The 22,702-nt window shown below is 38.2% G+C and overlaps 1 long non-coding RNA gene across 1 annotated transcript in view; it reads left to right on the plus strand.

Annotated features, from left to right (window-relative positions):
* LOC307150038 overlaps nucleotides 1-7,209 on the plus strand; it is a 371,381-nt gene extending 364,172 nt beyond the window's left edge. Inside the window, exon 2 of the long non-coding RNA XR_013819650.1 lies at nucleotides 7,109-7,209. This is a non-coding gene — a long non-coding RNA (uncharacterized lncRNA). The remainder of the gene's footprint in view (nucleotides 1-7,108) is intronic.
* Nucleotides 7,210-22,702: the final 15,493 nt, after the last annotated feature.

Here is a 22,702-nt window from a genome sequence, read left to right on the forward strand (position 1 = left end):
CAAGAAGTGACTTCACCCAACATCGCTCAGAGCACCTTTAAGTAGCTCCATCCCGCAATATAATGTACGCAAATGCAAATGGTGCAACAGCCAATTGTGAATTTTACCAATTTATGCATGAATTTAACAGCAATATTAAAACTCTGTTACACATTCACAATTTGAAGGTGCATTTATTCGTTTGTTCTTCATTTATGTTCTGAATAATAATGTACACAAATGCACTGTGTTACTTACAAAAACAAGAATAAAGTGAAAATAATTCAAATGCAGATTAAGCACAAACAGACTTACCAGAAGGAAAGAGCAGAACAGACAACACAGACAGAATGTTGATCTAAACACACAAATCATCAACCATCGGCAATTCCAGCAACATTATTAGAGCACACAACACATATTCCGGTAACACTTTAGAATACTGTATCTTACTTACTGCATAACTAATAAGGAATTATTGAAGAACTAGTAGGTAATTCTTCATTAACTACTTCTTCACTACTGTTAACTACTAAGGAAGATGTGTTAACTAATCAGTATGTAATATAATTTTATGATTGTTTTAAGTAACAGTTAGTTAATCAATAACTAATGAATTCTGTCATACCTCCTGAAGAACTACCACTAATTATCTACTAATTAAGGTTCAAGAAAAATAACTATGAAGTAAGTAATGAACAGTCATACAAAACTAACCTCAGATTAGTTTTTATATTTTATATACTGTACTGTGTGTGTCTGTTTTCCTCAGCATAGAATGCCATTGAGTAAATTCATGTGTTTGAGGCAACAACTGAGGGGAGCTGAAAATATAGGGAACTTATTAGTAATTAATAAAGAATTATTAGATAATTCTTCAGGAATTACTTAGAACCCGAAACAGTATTCTAAAGTGAAAATATAGGGAACCCATTAGTAATTAATAAAGAATTATCAAATAATTATCCAGGAATTAGGCTACTTATAACCTGAAACAGTATTCTAAAGGGAAAATATAGGGAACTTATTAGTAATTAATAAATAATTATTAGATAATTCTTCAGAAATTACTTAGAACCTGAAACAGTATTCTAAAGTGAAAATATAGGGAACCCATTAGTAATTAATAAAGAATTACCACATACTTCTGATTCAAATAAAACTTACTGTAAAAAAAAAAAACACTCTTAACGTAATCATCTAAACCTTTGTAAAATATACAACAATGACTCGTTCGTTTAGGCTACATGATATCTTCCTTAATTTCAGATGATATTTCGTGTTAACATGTACAATACTGCCTACATTTAAACTCATTTAACAAACATTTTAAAATCAAAAGTTAAAGCTTTATAAGCAATTCAAGTAATCAACTGGTCTCGTTTCCACGATAGTGGTGCTGGATCTCTTGCTGGAGTTGGGCTCGTGTTCGGTGGGGAAACTGCTTTAACTTCAGACCGCCGCCCTGCGACTCATATGCTCTCATATCCGAAATATGTTGTGACTGACTCCATAACCTGCCCATAAACAAACAGTGCACAGCTCTAAGAACATATTTTAACATCTGATGTAAATAGATTTAGTATCTTTAAGAATAAAATAATTTGTTTTATGCAAGGTATCAGGCGTTTCCATCACGCAAAAAATACACTCATTAGCTAGGTAGGCTAACTGACATTGCGTCCTTGTATGTTGCCTTGCATAAAATAAAATGATTTATAGCACAGTAATGATTTTATAGATTAAATAAAATGTACACAAACCTGTATTTCGCCGAAGAAATGCACCAAATCGGCGGCGCTGAGAACCCTCCAGAAGAGGATGCAAATGCCCAAGCTCTTGCATCACCAAATCACCGTGATATTACCGATACTTAAATGGTGCAAAAGAAGTTTAAAATGTATAAGAACTAAGTATAATAATATGCTTTTTACTTTTTAAGTACTTTAAAAAAATAATTACCTTTGTACTTTTACTAAGGTAATTTTGAAAATGGCCTAATTATAATTTTACTGGAGTAGCCTTTTATTGGGGTATCTGTACTTTTACTCAAGCACTTGATTTGTGTACTTCATCCACCACTCCAAAAAAAAAAAAAAACCCCGGATTATTGTAGTGACTCCTGTGTATGACTGTTCATTAGTTACTTCATAGTTATTTTTCTTGAAACTTAATAGATAATTAGTAGTAGTTCTTCAGGAGGTATGACATAATTCATTAGTTATTGATTAACTAACTGTTACTTAACACAATCATAAAATTATATTACATACTGATTAGTTAACACATCTTCCTTAGTAGTTAACAGTAGTGAAGAAGTAGTTAATGAAGAATTACCTACTAGTTCTTCAATAATTCCTTATTAGTTATGCAGTAAGTAAGATACAGTATTCTAAAGTGTTACCCATATTCCTTTAGGCCACCAGTTTGGTAGGATTTGTATTTTCCTTAGTTTAATCAGTTTGCTTTATTTGATGCAAGTGAATGGAGCAAAATATCTGAATCAAACCTTGGACCAAAGAATTCAGAGCAGTGTATGAAACTATAGAGCTAGTATTTTAGTATTAGTAGCTGGGGTACACAGTGATTAAGCTAACAACATACACAACAAATAGTGGATTTCTAGAGTATGTGTACAAGCATTTTTGTTTGTTGACAACCTGGAGGTGGTCTGGCTAACCCTCACGCATCAAAATTATGCATTGAAGGATTAGTTCACCCAAAAATTATAGTATTATTTGCTCACTGTCATGTTGTCTCAAACCTTTATGACTTTCTTCCTCTGTGGAACACTAAAGAAGAAATTGTGAAGACATGTATTGAATTTTGAAAAATGCAATTACAATGGGGACTGAAACTACATAGTCATTTTTCTCTGAAACTCAAGATCATTTCCAGCACAATGTGATTTTCTAATCTCAGTACAAGGGCATAATGTTTATGTATTTAGAGTATGCACATGCATACGTGCCTGGGTGAATGGGAGCCCCCACTCTTAGCAGATATGTTTATACTCAACCCCTCCTAAGTCCCAAGACATCAACAACTGAAACATGCTCAAGCACCTTTAGTGTCACTATTAAGACACTAAAGGTACCCCTATGAGTTGCTATATCGATGAACCAGGAACTCCATTGCTTTTAATGAGAACTCTTTTACATCAATATACAGACATGAAGGGCATAGGAATTTTATTGTCATTAAATTATATATTGGGATATAATTTTGTCATGATATGTTGAAGTAGGATTTTCAATTTGAACAGCTACTTCCTCATAAAATTTTAAAAAGTATAATATTTCGGGTGTTATTATAGTTAAAGGTGCAGTAAGCGATTTCTGGTCAAATCTGTTGATATTTGTGATCACAAAAACAAACACACCCCTACCCAAAAGGATCACACCCCTAAATTGATGGGGTGTGCAACACAGGCAATGACTATGGCGGAATTTGCTGTGCCTGCCGCCCGAGGTATGATATCATCAATAAGTGAAAGCAATTTGAGTTACTATGATAATTCAGGTCAAATGTATAATTGTTATTTAGTTCCTCTACTCCTTCGATGGTAAAGTCATCCCTTCCATCCCAAAAAACAAAAACAATTTTCATGACAGCCTGAAGGCCAGGGGCCTGATGTATAAACGTTGCGTACGCACAAAATGGGCATAGAAATATGCGTACGCAATTTTCCACGCACATATTGGGATTTATAAAAAATAAACTAGGCGTAGATAAGTGCGCACCGTAAGGATGCTCTTGACCGTGCGTACGCACTCTTTTAGAAGAGTATGTGTTTTGGCGACACCAACTGGCCCAAATAGCAATAACTATTTAAAATGAAAAACTTTTAAATTATCCTATTACATCACCCAATAAATCAAATTGCATCAACCTGAATTATCATTATGATATGATTATGATGGAGTTTGATGGATTCATTGATTTTAATAAAATTTAGACTCTATTTCATTATAGCTCTGCACTGGTGTCTTGCAGAAGATCACTTTTAGACAGAAAATCTAAAGAAATACAAGATAATACAAGTATAATTTCGCTCACCAACCTGTCACTTGAAGCAAATATCCATCCCTTCTTAAATGTCCGCGCCAGCGAGCGCGTTGGGCCGTTTAGTGAAACTGATGCAAATAACAGCTTAAATAAATAAAATACTTCTGATATAAACTATGTTTTACTTATGATATAAACATTTAGATTAAATATGCCATTCAAATTAATGGAGAACACTTAAACATGAAATCATTACTGAGAAGTTACAACATTTTTTATATTCAAATTCAATCAATAGAAATATTTGTTGTGGATGCGGTGTTTTTGAACACGTTTCCTGTAGCGTGCTGTGTTTAAATGTTTTAACCACAGAGATAATTGCTTATCATGATAATACCAGATTGTCTGAGAAAATAGTTTCGTGCAAATAATGCCCAAGGCCTATCTGTTTCCATTAAAAATATAAATCAATTAAAAATACTATTCGGCCAGTGGATAAGATTAAATGTATTTTACACTATTTGATTTATGTATTCAAAAACAAGACAAGGATAGGCAAATACATGATTTTTATTAATGTAATGTGTCTTGTACCGTTAAACGTTATCACGTGGATGAATAATCATATGCAAATGATATGCAGATGAGGATATGCATAGTAAAACTAGGCGTTGTAAGCTCCATATATGGTTATTTCAGGGTGGAGACGCATGTGCGCACAATCTTCCGCTGACTGGGATTTATAAAGTGAATTCTGCGCAGGTTCTGGTAGATTTCATCCTTAAAGTGTGCGTACGCACATAAGGCAGAATTTGCCTTATGTGCGTACGCACACTTTAAGGATGAAATCTACGCAAAGTTTTATACATGAGGCCCCAGGACTTTGTACTGATATGCTCGACCCACGAACGCAAAGTGCAGGAATGGCCTGTATCTGCAAACCAATCTCGGAGATGGATGCAGTTTAAAATGCATTTCTGTGTCAACATTCGGAACAGTAGCCGGTGAAGGGAAAGTCGATTCATAACTCGCAGATCCAAGATAACCCACCGCTTTTCTTGGCTCGTCATATCAGTTGGAGGGACCGGCTCAGTCGTGTCCTTCGCCAGTAGGACTGCAATCTCGGCCCGTAAGACAGGTGCATCGGAGTCTTGCACAAAGGTGAACTGAATGCCCCTGAACTTGGGGGGACTCCGGGTGAACTGAATCGCATAGTCGAGTCTGATGGTGAGGTGGAACACAGAGACCCGACTCGGGAGGCTCGTTGGCTGCCCGAAGTGAGGTCTGAGTGCGTGGTGCAACACTTACCTGGTTCCACCAATATTGTTTGTGCATCAGTTCATTGAATCGGATCTGTTGGATTTACAAAATTATCCAAATGCCATTGAAAACAATTGGATGCAATATTACGGTCTTGTTTTATTTAAAGTTATCCAAATAAATATTTGCGTTCCCTGCTTAATGCATGTGCCAAAAAAAACTCATTGTGTTCTCTGACTAACAAATTACCCAGTAGTTATTTTTTGAGCGTGGGTGTAATTGAAAGAAAATTACTGATGGAAGGGATACAATTACAGATTGAACTATCTTCTGAAAAATATTATGTGATATTATATTGCTACAATGTTTTTGTTTTGTTTTTTTAACTAAAATTACAATTTTTCTTTCAGTTCAACCTATAATGGTCTAATTAACATTATACCATGCTAACATTACAAAACCTGTTTTTTGATATTTTGAATGCGAAGCAAAACTCAAATAAGAATAGACAAAACACCAATAATAAACAATTCTGTACTTTATTTAACGATCACCTAAACATCATCTTGCTGTAAACAGTACATAGCAAAGAAAAAAGGAAGAAAGAATTGTGTTAGTGACTTTACTTTTTGTCTTCAATTGCATAAAAAAAAAAAACTCCGCTAAATTAATAAAATGGATAAAAGCGTCTGCTAAGTGAATAAATGTAAAATGTAATGTAAATGCATAAGGTAAAAGAATTACTTTCTGATAGGCGAATGTTCCTTCTTTTTTCATTCTTTTTGCAATCGCTCTGACAAATTTCTCGACTTCACTAAAATAAAAGATGAATGCCATTGTCAAAAATATTGTGTAATGATAAATTATATATATATATATATATATATATATATATATATATATATATATATATATATATATATATTTAATTATTCTTATTTTAATTTTAATTTTTTAAATTGTAAATGGCTGGCAACAACTTCAAATCACAGTTAAATTAATATTGATTCATTTAAAAAAATCCCGTAAAAAAACGGTAAATCTCTGGCAGCAAAGTTTCCAGACGGGTTCCGTTAAATTACAGCAAATAACCATTTCACAAAATTACAGGCAAAAAACGTAAAAATACAGAATTGACTTTACGGTCAAAATGAATTAAATTACAGTACATTACTGTTAATAATGGTTTATTAAACCGTGGAAAAACGGATAAATTATGACAAATTACATAAAAAGAACATTTAACTTTAAGGTTAAACTGTAAATTTAGGGTTTTATAAAGTTATTTTATAATAATGCTCTGTCTATCTACAGTAATTATCTTTTAATATATAGTTTTTCTGTGTAAAATAATTAAATATATGTATAAAAATGTAATAAGTACATAAATTCAAATACAAAGTTTGTATATTTACAGTTTTAATTTTTGCAGATCCAGTTTCACAACTTTGACCAATCTCTAATTAAGTACTTAATAATAGCAAATGTACAGTCAATTTCTGTTAAATTAACTAAACGTACAAGTACGGAATACCAGCACATTTACAGTATTACTCATCAAACACTGAACATCAAGATACGTGAATGATAGGAAATACAGGCTTAGTATATCATTTAGAACATGTAAAAATATCCACATTAAAAGACAATTGCTGTATACCTTTATACTCTAATATAACTTATTTCAAACATTTACAATTACATTTTATCCAAAGTGACTTAAAATTAAGAGAACAATAGAAGCAACAAGTGCAGTGACAAGTCCCAGTTAGTGTAGCACAGTGCACAATTTTTCATTTTTTTATTAAAACAAAGATTTAGTATTATTGGGTCAAGTGTTTATGAAAAGATGGATCTTTAGCAGTTTCTTGAAAATGTGTTGAGTTGGGCAGGTCATCCCACCAGCAGGGAACAGTCCAGGTAAAGGTCAGTGAAAGTGATTTTGTGTCTCTTTGGGATGATGGCACCACAAGGCGCCGTTCACTTGCAGAACACAAGCTTCTGGACACACATAGATCTGAAGCAGTGAGTTTAGGTCTTGCTGCAGCATCTGGATCAGTTGCAGAGGTTTGACTGATGCTGGAAGAGCTGCCAGGAGAGCATTACAATAGTCCAGTCTGGATAGAACAAGAGCTTAGACAAGGAGTTGTGTGGCTCCGATAGGAAGGGCCGGATCTTTCTGATGTTGTATAAGGCAAATCAGCAGGATCACACAGCAAGGATGGTTTGGCTGAAACCATAAGCAGTTCTGTCTTGGCAAAGTTGAGTTGAAGGTGAAGGTCATTCATCCAGCAAGAATTTTCCATCAGGCTGAGATGCTGTAGCAACTGTCAGATCCTCTGGCTGCAATGAAAGGTAGAGATATGCGTCATTAAGTGATAGGAAAAGTCATGTTTCTAAATGACAGTGCCTAGTTACGCTACAAAAAAAATAAATAAAAAAAATTAAATAGATGGGTGGAATCTAACACAATTGTGGTCTTACTGTAGCAAAACCAAACCTTGTGCAGTTACAGTGGCCTCACAAGGATCAAATGAATATTCACATGGGAAAATATACAGTATAAAACAAATTAAATTTTCTGCCACTTTTAGTGCAATCATATGGAATCAGAAGACTCGGCCATTACAATATTTTAAATTACTTCTTCCCATACCTTGTTTGCCATGATCATTCTGCTTTCCACTTGACCTGAAATCACACAAAAAAAAATATATATATATATATTTTCTTTAACAACTCAGTATTACATTTACACATGTCAGAATATGTTCCACTGGGACAATGCAAAACCTCAACTGACTATGATCTGGAAGCTGAGCAGGAAAGGCTAAACAGTGAAGTTTTGAGCTGAGACACCTAATGTTAGGGGTGTAACTTTCTGTTCATCTGGATCAATGCGATTTTCATAACCAATGATCAAAAGTATTCTATGAAAAAGGCTACTATGATGACCCCAGGCCATCCAAAATGTAGATAAGTTCATTTCTTCATCAGAACACAAACATTCTATCAACTTTTATAAGCCTCATATACACATGTAGGCATTCTATAGCTAACGTTAACGTTACGTGTTGGCAAGCAGATGCAGCCAGAATATGCAATTTATCATGTTGTGTTCATATTCTAGTCTCATGTGCTTTCCTGTATCATCAAGTACAGTATTTACTGAATTCGTTTTCTTAACAGTCTTGATAGCCACGTTAACCCTTACGAAAATTAACTATGGTTTAACCACAACGAAAAAAACAAACAACATGGTAGGCCTATTTGTAGTATAACTGTGGTTATTAAAAATGGTAATAAAAATCCGTCAAAAACGTGGTTACTATAATTTTACTATAATTAAAACCAAGGACATTTTTTAATAATGTCTGTAAAATTACACATAACTCTGTAAAAATACAGACAAGTTCCTTTTAAAAAACGTAAAATTGTTGTAAAACCAAAATACAAGCAATTACCTGTAAATTTAACAATGGACCTTTAAATTACAGCAAATGCCTTTTATTTTACAGATATTTGCTGTATAATGACAAAACGGTAAAATTCTGTAAAAAAATACAGACAATTACCTGTAAAATTACACTTTTTTTTTTACAGTGTACTTACGTTTTATAAGAACTAATTTAAATAGTCTACATAAATTATATAAAGTGAAATAATTATTCCGGCATTAATTAATTCAATTTATAGTTTTAGGAAAAAAGGTCCGGTAATTAAAAAAAGGTCAAACGGTAAATCTGATTAAATAATTAATGGTTAAAGGCTAACGTTAGCTATCAAAATATTTTCGGGGAAAAAAGGCGAAAAACATAAATTAATGGCTCAAATTTTGTTACAAACTATCTTTACAAATATTAAATGGACTATTCATATGTTGGTGTATCGATGAGCTATAAAGTAGTTTGATTAAAAAAGAAATCGAATGAGTATGATTCGCTAAATAAAATTGATGACACTCAGGTTTCGGCTTAAGTTCTTCACATGTTTATCCGATCCAATTTGATAGGCGGCGCTGTCTCGAAAAATGAGGGGTCTGAGAATGCGGGACTCTGGGTGCGGGACTGTAGCTGCAGGCTCTGAGTCTGAGGGTTTGGTGGCAGGCCGGGGTGATTGTCACATGGAGCATGCCGCTCTGCCACGCCCACCTCGGGACTTGGCCGTGATGCCAGTGCTGAAGCGGTCTCATATGGAGCAAGCCGAGCAGCCTTACTGCAGTGTTACCTTCGTATAGACGCGGGGCGACAGGGCCAGCCCAAAGGGTAGGACTTTGTACTGATACACTCGACCCTCGAATGCGAAGCACAAGAATGGCCTGTGTCGCGGCAGGATAGAGACATGAAAGTACGCTTCCTTCAGGTCTATCACTGCGAACAAATCTCGGGGTACGGATGCATTCGCAAAATGCGTTTCTGTGTTAACATCTTGAACGGAAGCTTCCGATTCAAGACTCGCAGGTCCAAGATTGGCCTTAACCCACCGCCTTTCTTGGGTACAATGAAGTACGGGCTGTAGAAGCCGGTCTTCATATCAGCTGGAGGGACCGGCTCTATTGCATCCTTCGCCAGTAGGAATGTGATCTCCGCATGACAGGGCACGTTCGCTCAACACCGAAGTGTTATGAACACCGCTGAACTTGGGCGGACGCCGGCCGAACTGAATCGTATAGCCGAGTCTGATGGTACGGAGGAGCCAGCTAGACTGGTTGGGAAGCACTCTCCAGGCTTCCACGAACCAGGCCAGGGGGACCAGATGCACCCAGGGTGGGGCAGCGAGGTGGAGGACAGGGACCCAGCTCGGAAGGCCCGGGGGCGGCCCGAAGCGGGGTCTGAGTGTGCGGTGCAATACTTACCTGTCTCCACGGGTCGGCAGGGGTGTGCGTGAGAAGGCGTTTGACCAGGTCCTCGAACCACACCCAGCTGCCAGGTGGCGATATAAGAGGGGGCTGAGGGGTGCAAGGCTTACAGGGTCGCTTTGAAGCGTCAAAACCAATGAGCATCAAGCTGTGTCGTCAGCAAGTCGTTTTCCTTCGTGCTTTTGATCAGCGCAGTCGATGGAGAGCAAGAATGCAGAATCTGACAAGTCCGCCTCGCCGTTGCGAGAGTATTTTGATTTACGTCATCATGACATCAGAGCAAGGTGACAACAGACACATTTCTAAAAGGCATGCCTCTTGCGGTGATCACCGGTGATCGGTTCTGCGCAGATTTTGCTGATCTCAAATGAGCCTTGTGTGTCTGCATCAGGTCAGTAACTAGTTTGGCATGTCTGTTTTTTCCTATGTGGAGAAGCGTATCAAATTAATAAAAGTATAAACCCTTTAGTTTAAACATGCTCATGTGAATAGCCTTTATATACAGTACTTATGTTGTGTTTGTTTTATGTTTGTTCTGAGAATAGACATAACTTTTTCCTGCATAACTTGCAACATTCTAAAACAACATTCGGACACATTACATTAAGGCAGTGCTAAGATGGCATTCTATGCATTTGTCGAGTGTACTAAAGTTTGTCAATCATCATTAGAGCGGCACCCTTTAGGCTGAATAACGCAAGGACTTTAGAATTCTGTCAAAAGTGTGTCTGATATGTTCAGCGATCAGAATAAAGCTTACAAAATGTTTATTATAATCTGGTGCTAAGACCCAGAATCTGCCCTACCTAAATTTACGGGCAGGAGCTGCTACTGGATTAGATTAATGTCAGATTAATAGTTTATATTGTAAATTAACTTAAATTACATATTGTGTTTTCCATGGAAGATATTTCAGAATGACATAAAGTTAAGTAAATTATATAGTTTTAATGTTGGGGGGTAACAATTACTTTAAATTATCATGCTTTTTTTAGTATAGTTTCTTGTTGTTTAACTAATAATGGTAACGTTGAAAAGATTACCACTTTGTCTACAAAATATGGATGTAAAAAATATTTATATTATTTCTATACTATCTTTGCCTTGACACTTTTTAAAAGTAAATATATCATCTGCAAAGGTTTAAGCACTTTTCCAGTTCATCCTCTAGTGGAATTGTACGTCAGTGATGACAATTCCAGAACCTAATAAACTTTCAGACTCTTTGAACCTCATGGGAGTTGTACTTCAACTCAACAACCACGGGCACCACTGAGCAACTGACTGAGGATTACAATCTCAAGATAACTCACAAAGCAGAGGAAATAATACAGACACATCTAAATGTTTCCTGTTAGCAATTTTCCCAGTTCAAAATGTCTAGACATTAAAAATAAACTGTTGAAGTCAAGACAAGATCTAGAAGGCCAAGATAAATCTCTAGAACTGTTTGAGGATTATTCTGAACAGAAGAGAATGTCCAGGAAGTTTTAACTGGTGTCCTCTCATCCACTCATGCTCAAATCTGAATGACAGAGACATCAGATCATTTCCTGCTATCGCATTTGCAAAATGCAATGTCCAAAGTGTACTTCACCATACTTGGATAAGCCAGATATTAAAACCATGTGCCTGAGTTAAAAACAGAAATCTTTGTCTATAAACATCCTATCATATAAAGGATTTGGAGGTATTGATACATGTTAACATGTTAAGCACGTGGTGTGCTACATTAGCCTTTGGGTTTGTGTTCCAGTATGTGGTTTTGTTCTGCATGTTTCCGTGGACAAAGGGAAGAACAGATTATACTTGTACATGACCAGATTTTTGCATACAATACAATGATGTAAATATTCTCTATTATTTACTTATTAATAATGGAAGGAATTCTGCAATAAAGCAACAAAATGAAGAGTGAAAAATGCACATTATAGCAGGTATGCAATTGATCATTTATCTTTGTATTTTATTCTTCTCGAGATTAGAGAATGATGGGAAATGTTTTGCCACACGAGCCTGTTACTTCATAAACCAGCTTAATGAATAGTATTTTCTTGCAAGCGGCATTGCAATTTTTCATTAAAGGGTTAGTTTACCCAAAAAATGGAAATTCTTTCAATAATCACTCACCCTTTATGTCGTTTTTCGTTCATCTTTGGAACACAAACAAATATATTTTTAATGAAATCTGGGAGCTTTCTGTCCTCCATTGACAGCTTACACAACTACTACTTGCAAGCTCAGAAAGGTAGTAAAGTCATCATTAAAGTAATCCATGTGACTCCAGTCGTTTAATGTCAATTTTATGAAGTGGCGTGAGTGCTTTGTTTGTATAAAAAAAAAACAATAAAAAAAAAAAACAATTGACCACTTTAATTACAAAATATTAATCTTCAATGCATTCACGGGAGCACCACGATGCATGTGTGTTGTGTTGACGCAAGAGCAGAAGTTGTGTGGACGCGTGTTGGAGATTAAATTATTGACTGCAGCAAGATCTTTTTAATGACTTGCCATTCTGTGGTGGAAAGCATAACTAATGTTTCATTTGCTTGACCAAGACCAAGTGATATACAGACACATTCCTGACATACAGAGACTCCCATAAGTATTTTGTTTATAACAAACAGAATTCAAATTGCATCATGTCACATCATTAAGCACCAATGTGCTTTTCAAACTGATTCAAGTTCAGAAAAATGTTTTAACCATATACAGTATCATAACATATTTTAACTCGCATTTCAGCTGGTAACAAACAATAATTATACAGTTGTGGTCAGAATTAGTGGCACCCCTGGTAAATATGATTAAAAAAAATGTCTGAAAAAAAAAAATCTGCATTGGTTATCCTTTTGATCTTTCATTCAAAAACTTTGCAAAAATCTAACCTTTAATTGAAGTAAAATAATTTAAAATAATTATACATTTATAAATAAATGTTGTTGTTTTTTTCTCCAAAACACGTTGGCCACAATTATTGGCACCCCAAGAATTGTTTACGAGTAAAATATCTCCCATGAAGTATATTCCCATTAATATTTACCTTTTTTTAGCAACAAGAAGTCATAGACAATTTCATGTTCCTAGTCACCCTAGGAACATGAAATTGTCTAGCTATGACTTCTTGTTTTAAAGGAGTTTAAGGAAACACAAAGGCCAAATTCCCTTTATCATCCATCACAATGAGTAAAACCAAAGAATATAGTTCTGATGTGCATCAAAAGATTTTTGAGCATCACAAAATAGAAAGTGGCTGTAAGAAAATAGCTAAAGAATTGAAAATCCCCATTTTGACAATCAGGGCAATAATTAAGAAATTCCAATCAACGAAAGATGTTACGAATCTGCCAGGAAGAGGATGTGTGTCTATATGGTCTTAATGCACGGTGAGGAGGAGAGTTTGACTGGCCAAAGACCCAAGGATCACAGATGGAGAATTGCAGAGATTACTTGAGTGTTGGGGGTCAGAAAGCCTTAAAAAAAAAAAAAAAAAAAAAAAATATATATATATATATATATATATATATATATATATATATATATATATATATATATATATATATATATATCAAACAACCCCTACATCACCACAAAAATAAACTCCATATTCAATTGTCTGCGTATTCAATTGTCAGACATGACTGGAACTTCAAAAGGGACCGGATTCTATGGTCAGATGAAACAAAAAAAGGGCTTTTTGGCAGCAAACCCACCAGATGTGTTTGGTGCAAACAGGAATAAAAACTAATCCCTTGCTTATGGTTAAATATACTGCTGGATCTTATATGTTGTGGGCCTATTGTTTTTTTGTTTTTGTTTTTTTGCTGGAGGTGTCATGATTCTGCCATCTTGTTGTTGATTTTCTCTTGTCTGGCGGCAGAATCATGACAGGCCCATGTTTTCTTGTGCAGCACATGGCCATTTGTTTGGCCATGTGCTTGCGTTGTCTCGTCATGTAACCCCGCCCCCTTGTTATCCTTGTTTAGTCATTATTGTTTCCCCTTTATCACCTGTTGCCCTCATCATTAGTCTCCTATTTAATCCCCTTGTGTTTGCTGTCTTGTGTCGGTTCATTGCCATACTTTGTGTGATCTCTTTGTGAGTATTCCTGTCTAGTGAAGTTCTGATCTTGTATTTGCTGTTTGTTTATAGTCTAGTTAATTGTCATAGTCTAGTTAGTCACTCGTAGTCCTGTCTTGTTTTGCCCCCTCGTGGGCTTTGTTTTCCCTGTTATTTGTATAAAATAAACCCTGTGTGTCCTGCATACTGTCTGCGATTGGGTTCTTCCTCCAACCACATAACAGGAGGTCCCGGACATCTTTTTCAGATACGTGGTGTTATGGATTCTAGCAAATACCAACAGATAAAAAATCTAAACCTGACTGTCTCTGCCAGAAATCTTATAATGGGCCGTGGTTGAATCTTCCATCAGGACAACGGTCCAAAACAAACATCAAAATCAACACAAAAATGTGTAGTTGAGCACAAAATTAAGCTTCTGCCATGACCGCCCCAGTCCCCTAAACTGAACCCTATAGAAAATGAGTGGGGTGAACTGAAGATAAGAAGCACCAACATGAACTTGTGAATCTGAAGGATCTGGAGAGATTCTGTATGGAGGAAAAGTCTCTGATCTCTTGTCAGTTGTTCTCCAAACTCGTCATCAGGCATTATAGAAGAAAACTCAGAGCTGTTATCTTGGCAAAAGGAGGTTGCAAAAACAATTTAATAACAGGGAACCAATAATTATGGCCAGAGTGTTTTGGAGAAAAGCATTTATTTCATAATGTGATTTACCCCCCACTTTCAATTATTTAACTTCAATGAAAGGTTGGATTTTTGCGCTTTTTTTTTAATGAAAGATCAAAAGGATGAACAATGCAGATTTATTTTTACAGCCATTTTTGATCATATTTACCAGGGGTGCCATTAATTCTGACCACAACTGTATATCCTGAAGTTAAGATATATTGAAGATGTCAATATACATGTCTGAACTCTGTCATCATTCACTCAATCTCATGTCATTCCAAAACTGTGGTTCTCTCTCTCTCTTTTTTTTTTTTCTTGGATTTTTTAAATATATTTTTAATGAGAAAACGCATATATCAACAGAGATATCTCAGTGTTTTTCCCCCATTGTCGATACAATGGAAGTCAATGGGGCTCCACTGTTGTTTGGTATAATGCAGAAGAAAGAAGTGCATACAGGTTTGGAATGACATGTGGCACAGAATGTTCTCTTTAACTGCTATTAGACAAAAAATTAACTGCTATTAAAACAAATCCACATCACACATACATTGGGTATAAACTTGCATACATAACTGCACATAGGCATCTGCGCTAGTGTTTTGAGATGGATAGATGGATGGTTTTCTGAGTCAACAAAGTTGTGAAAAATTTCATTGTTCATTGGTGCTCTCCTTAGCCATCTGTTCCTTTGTGTTAAAGCACATAGCATCAAAGAACAGCTAACAAGAACACAGCTATTAACTTTGGTGTCAACAATCTTGTTAATTTAATCATGTTTTACCATAGTAAATCCCATGATGTTTAACACTTCACAAGAAACTATGTAATAAACGTCACTTTTCAGCTGCCCACACCATCGTTAGCTGTTTACTGTCGTGATCAATGAGCTTCCCTCCGATTTCTCTCAATTTCTTAATAAATTTATGGCTCACTATGATGAGTGCTGCAATAACATCTCAAATGTTCTGTGTAGATGGCTGTGGTCAATTGTATTAAGATAACATGCATATTTTAGTTTTGTAACTTGTGTAAAATTTGAATCAAAAATATTGTAGCTACAGTATATTAGACGTTTATAGAGGTATTAGAGGTATACACTAAAGGGCATTTAAAGTCGGCATGAAAAAGAAGCTGTGATAGTCTTTTCTTTCCTATTCTTCCCTATTCCCTATTGACAAGTAACACAAAACATAAGGGGAACCACATCCAAGTATATTTGAGCCCACCACCAGATCAAAACAAACATATACCAAAAAAAGGTTGAAATACAAAATACAGCACCTCAATGTAATAATACCCCACACAATCACCAGAACCAGGTCCAAGGAGTCCTTCAATATCAACTAAAATGTAAAAATGTAAACACAGAATGATACCATTAATCAGGTATATAAGGAAGCACGCATGCATGGGGGGGGGGGGGGGGGGGGGGGGGGGGGGTTGTCTTTTTTTGGTATATATTTGTTTTGGTATATATTTGAGTCCATACCATGGAAGAATACAAATGTGGGATCACCCATAGGGGAATCACAACACATGGGCACTTAATCTAGCACAGGGGCTGAACTTCTGTGCATACACACAAATGCTAGGCCTAGCGTCGGACACCACCACTGCATCTGACTGCCGATGTTGCTGGAAGAACTCCATGCAGGGTTTGCCAGGTGGGGAACTCACCTGTGGAGCAGATAAGTGCACATATATGGTCCTAGGAGAGGAATGGTGCTGCAAGCAAGACACTGAGTGGATCCCCAGTGTTACTGGGACAAGCGGTCAGTAGGTGGAGACGGCAAGAGCGCGCTAGTAGTTTTTTCTGAAATACCCTGTTCTCCCGTTATTCAGTGTTCTATTTGACTCGAGGTAAGCCTATCTTCGATTCTCTGTTTACTTTAATTTTTACCTTTTTAATTTAATTTTATTTAGACACTTTTCGACTTTAACAGCAGCGTGTGAAAATTATTGCAGTTTTATTGCACTTAAGTATTGCCTCCTAGCAGCTAGTTTCGATTTGGCCCATTTTCGCTTTATTTGCTTAATTGCTGGGACGAGACAGCTGTCCTCACTCAAGCGGTTAAAGCACTATATCTATGTAGTTTGTGCGCTGCGTCAGTGGAAGCGTTCAGCTCTCGTGTTCAGCCTCCTCGTGTGAAGACCGACTCGGGTAAAGACCATCGACTCTACCTGCGCGACTCCACCGAGTAAGGACACCAGAAAGGCACTTAAGTATCTCCTTCTCTCTTTCCTTTCCCACTTTAATCTTATTTTCACCTTACTCAACATGTGCTTTCAATACATTCCTGTTATCTCTCGGCAGCACGCTTTCATCACGCACAAAAGGCAGCGCAATACTGCTAATCTGCGTCCCATTCTCTCATCCTCACACACACCTCTCTCTCTTTCCGTGGGTCTATGGAATTGTCAGTCAGCAGTCAATAAAGCTGACTTTATTCCAGCCTTTGCATCTCATTCTACTCTTAGTATATTGGGCTTGACTGAGACCTGGATTCGTCCAGATGCCTCAGCAACCCCCGCTGATCTCTCTGGCAATTTCTCTTTCTCTCACTCCCCTCGCCATTCTGGGAGGGGTGGGGGTACAGGGCTTCTCATTTCTAACAATTGGAAATACTCAGCACTCTCTTATCTACGCAACAACAACTCATTTAAAATATCATGCTATTACACTTACAACTCCCAATAAGATCCATATTGTAGTCAATTATCGCCCCCCAGGTCAGCTGGGAAACTTTGTAGACGAGCTGGATGTGCTGCTGTCCTCCTTCCCTGAGGACGGCACCCCACTTGTAGTCTTTGGTGACTTTAACATTCATCTCGAAAAGCCGTATGCAACAGACTTCATCTCTCTCCTTGCCTCTTTCGATCTCAAACGACTCATCACTGCAGGTACTCACAAATCGGGCAACCAACTGGACCTGGTCTACACATGCAACTGCATCACAGACAACATTCTGGTGAGACCTCTCCATGTTTCAGATCATTTCCTCATTACTTTCAGTCTACAACTTCCTAACCGTGCACCACCAACCACCCCACCAGTCACTTTCAGACGAAACCTGCGCTCACTTTCTCCCGCCCATCTTTCCTCTGCCGTGTCATCTTCTCTTCCCTCACCCTCACAATTCTCATCTCTGGATGTGAATGTCGCAACGGATACCTTATGCTCCACTCTAACTTCTTCTCTAGACAATATCTGCCCTCTCTCATCCAGGCCTGCACGCGCTACTCCCTCTAACCCCTGGTTATCTGAGGTTCTTCGTGAACATCGGACTGAACTCAGGGCAGCGGAGAGGAAATGGCGCAAATCAAAAGACACATCTGACCTGAGTATGTATAAATCTCTCCTCTCTTCCTTTTCTGTTGATGTTCATGCTGCAATATCTTCCTACTTCCACAACAAGATCAACAGCTCCTCCAACACACGATCACTCTTCAAGACATTCAGCTCTCTCCTATGTCCACCTCCACCTCCACCCGCCTCCTCTTTAACTGCTGACGATTTTGCTAACTTCTTCACCAACAAAACAACATCTATCAGCAGTCAGATCTCAGCTCCACACACACAGGAACCCAGACCGACCCCTTCCATAGCCAATAACCCTCTCTCCTCCTTCTCTCCGCTAACCGAGAAAGAAGTATCTAAACTTCTCCTCTCCAGCCATCCTACCACCTGCCCTCTAGACCCCATCCCCTCACACCTTCTACAAGCCATCTCTCCCACACTTCTACCAGCACTCACACACATCGTCAACTCATCCCTCCATACTGGCACTTTCCCTACTGCATTCAAGCAGGCTCGGGTAACTCCACTGCTTAAAAAAAACAACACTAAACACATAATTTGTAGAGAATTACAGACCTATCTCTCTCCTACCATTCATTGTGAAAACACTTGAAAGAGCTGTTTTCAACCAAGTAACATCCTTCTTGTCTCTGAACAACCAGCTGGATGTTAACCAATATGGCTTCAAGAAAGGGCATTCAACTGAGACTGCATTACTGTCGGTCACAGAAGCTCTATGGATTGCAAAAGCTGCTTCCAAATCCTCAGTTCTCATTCTCCTGGATCTGTCTGCTGCCTTCGACACTGTGAATCATCGGATCCTTATGTCCACCCTCTCATCACTGGGCATCACAGGAACTTCCCTCCACTGGTTTGAGTCCTATCTCACAGGTAGATCCTTCAGGGTCGCACGGAGAGGCGAGGTATCCAAAGCACACCAGCTGACCACAGGGGTTCCTCAGGGTTCAGTTCTTGGACCCTTGCTCTTCTCCATTTACACCACGTCACTGGGACACATCATACAGGCACATGGTTTCTCCTACCACTGCTATGCTGATGACACACAGCTCTTCCAGAAATCAGAAAATCTTGGAGTAATATGATGACCAGCTGACCTTCACAGATCACATTTCAAAGACAGCTCGATCATGCAGGTTTGCACTGCACAACATCAGGAAGATCAGGCCTTTCCTAACTGAGCATGTAATACAACTTCTCGTCCAGGCCCTGGTCATCTCTAGGCTTGACTACTGCAATGCTCTTCTGGCTGGACTTCCATCATGTGCAACTAAACCTCTACAAATGATTCAGAATGCTGCAGCTCGTCTTGTCTTCAACGAGCCCAAAAGGGCCCACTTCACTCCTCTGTTCATCTCTCTGCACTGGCTACCTCTCGCTGCTCGCATCAAGTTCAAGGCATTGACGCTTGCTTACAGATCTATCACAGGCTCAGCTCCCTCCTACTTTCACTCACTCCTACGAGTCTACATCCCTACCAGAAGCCTACGATCGGTCAACGAGCGACGTCTCGTGGTTCCATCACAGAGAGCCACAAAATCACTTTCTAGAACATTCTCATTCACAGTTCCATGCTGGTGGAATGCTCTCCCCACTCTCATCCGGAATGCAGAATCCCTGGCAACATTCAAAAGACAACTGAAAACCCATCTCTTTCGTGAGCACTTAACCTCATAATAAAAAAAAATTAAAAAAACTTTCCTTTTCCTTTAAATCCTCGCTTGTCGGGCTTATGCTACTCTGAACAATGCCTGAACTTCGTATTTTGAGCAGTTCTTGCGTTGTATTTTGCCTCTTCACGATGACTCGCTTAATTTAGTCCTAATTTGTAAGTCGCTTTGGACAAAAGCGTCTGCCAAGTGACTAAATGTACTGGCTACTTGTGTCGAGTACACTGGATCATACAGGCTCTACGCGGAGATTGCAAAACCTCACAAATATGCTAAGTTTTGCCCAGCCTGCAACTCTACACGTCTGCTAGCAACCTGCCATGTGCCAATGCCCAGGAGGAAGCAACACTCTGAGTGGAATGAGCCTTCACCCCCAGGGGGCACGGTTGATCTTGGGCTTGGTATGCCAAGACTATGGTGTCCACTATCCAGTGAGCCAGCCTCTGCTTAGAGACAACCTTTCCCTTCTGCTGTCCTCCATAACAGACAAAGAGCTGTTCTGAGGTCCTAAAGCTCTGCGTTCGGTCCACGTACAGGCACAAAGAGCGGGTGGGACAGAGCAGAGCAGGGGCTGGGTCTCCCTCTTCCAGGGGCAGTGCTTTCAGATTCACCACCTGATCCCTAAAGGGAGTGTTGAGAACCTTGGGCACTTGTCCGGCCCGGGGTCTCAAGATAACGTGGGCTGGTACAAATTCCTGGAACGATTCAATGTCCAAAAATGCCTGCAGGTCCCCTACCCTCTTAACAGAAGCCAGTGCAGTCAGGAGCGACGTCTTAAGAGACAGGATTTTAAGCTCTACTAACTGCAGAGGTTTGAAGGGCGCTCTCTGTAAGGCAGCTAAGACCAAAGAGAGGTCCCAAGAGGGTACACGGTGAGGGTGAGGGTTCCAAAGGTTCGGACATGGGTGCCATAGGGTGCCTCATCTCTGAGAAAGGAGGTACTTCCTCAGAGGAATTTGCCAAGGAGGGGTTATCACGAGGAGCATCAGTTTTGGGAACCAGGTCCAGTTGGGCCAGGAGGGTGCAACTAGTAAGACCTTCTCCTTGTCCTCCCTGACCTTGCCCAGTGTCTGTGCGAGTAGACACTCTTATCAGTGCAAAAGAGACTCAAAATACTCTGTTGATTTTGATCTTATATATAAGTGTTATACATCAATCAAAACTGTTAAATATCTTATTTTATTTGTGTACACTCAAAATAAAAACAAAATGTTGTGTGTTTTCGTGTTTTTGTGTTTAGTCTCTATTTTTAAATGATGTAAATTATATCAAAAACAAATATTCTGTGTTAAAGGAATACGTATGAAAGCAACGACATGTACAGTTTCTCCAGCCCATGCTCATTAGCTCTAATGTGACCACACCCATGTGCACAAGATCAATTTACATGCAAATCATCCACATGAAGGAACGCAGACCTGTAAACGCCCCATCACCTCTAAACAAAGCATTAGACTTCATCAGTCCTCTGATTTCCATCGAGTTTCGAAGACACGTTGTAATGTGCTTTGCTGTTTACCTTGGATTTACCTCAGAAGAATTAGAAGAATGCGATTTGAAGATGAGAAAGATTTTTAAGGTAAGACATTTCCACTCATAATAGTAAGCATGTTAGAGTTGTATAAACTTTGCATTGTAGCAAATAGTCAAACTGGTGCCAGACTCAAATGTACAGTATGTTATGAAATGAGATTGGATTAAAAACATGAAGCCTAATGTCGTACATGTATATAAATTTAGCATTGAAAGGTTGCCTACCTGTCAATAGTTCACATTTCAACACACACATATGTATATATACAGTGGCGCAAAAAGTAGGCATGCGCTATATGCAGCGCATAGGGGCGCAGCACCAGGGGGGCGCCAAAGCGATGGTAATTTTAATTTTTTATTTTAAATCTGTACGTAGCTGCTGTTGTGCGTTTCTAAATAATTTCTGCATTTCCTCAATGTTATATAACTTTTTAGAGGACTAACAGGCTAGAGTAGGATATTCATAAGATTCCATCATAGAATTTTGACATAGAGAGGGGTGTAATATCGCAAGCAGGCGGGGGTGCCGTGAGCGCTGAGCGAGCAGGTAACTTTACGAGTCGAAAAAGATGGATAAAGCAAAAAAGCTGTCGGGACTAAAAACTCGTACATCGGCGGCCCATTCGTTTTGTTTTGTTTTGCTTAATTGGCGGCGCTGGGTTAGTGCCGTTGTAATGCATTGGTCAAAAAAAAAAAGAAAAAAAGTCAGCGTTAGTTTTTTGTGACATTTTTCATTAAACACGTAGATCAGTGGCCCATTGGTTCTTTTCTTGATTGACACTGGGCTGGCCAAATCACATCATTAATGTGAAGTATAGAAATTAGTACAAAACTAATTATGAAAGTTTCCTTTATTTTTCAGTGCATTTGTAATATATCTGGCTATTACTATCATGGGATTAATATTATAACTATTATTATGTAGTAGTGTAATGTTGTAGACACTAGACAGACACTGTTACTAAAAAGGTTTGAATTTTTCTTTAATTTGCACACTGAAATTGTTGCTGCATACCCCTCTGACACTGGGTAGTTGCGCCCCTGGATATATATATATATATATATATATATATATATATATATATATATATACACTTACCTAAAGGATTATTAGGAACACCTGTTCAATTTCTTATTAATGCAATTATCTAATCAACCAATCACATGGCAGTTGCTTCAATGTATTTAGGGGTGTGGTCCTGGTCAAGACAATCTCCTGAACTCCAAACTGAATGTCAGAATGGGAAAGAAAGGTGATTTAAGCAATTTTGAGCGTGGCATGGTTGTTGGTGCCAGACGGGCTGGTCTGAGTATTTCACA

The sequence above is a fragment of the Squalius cephalus genome, assembly GCF_949319135.1.
Source record: "Squalius cephalus genome assembly, chromosome: 22".
NCBI lineage: Eukaryota > Metazoa > Chordata > Actinopteri > Cypriniformes > Leuciscidae > Squalius > Squalius cephalus.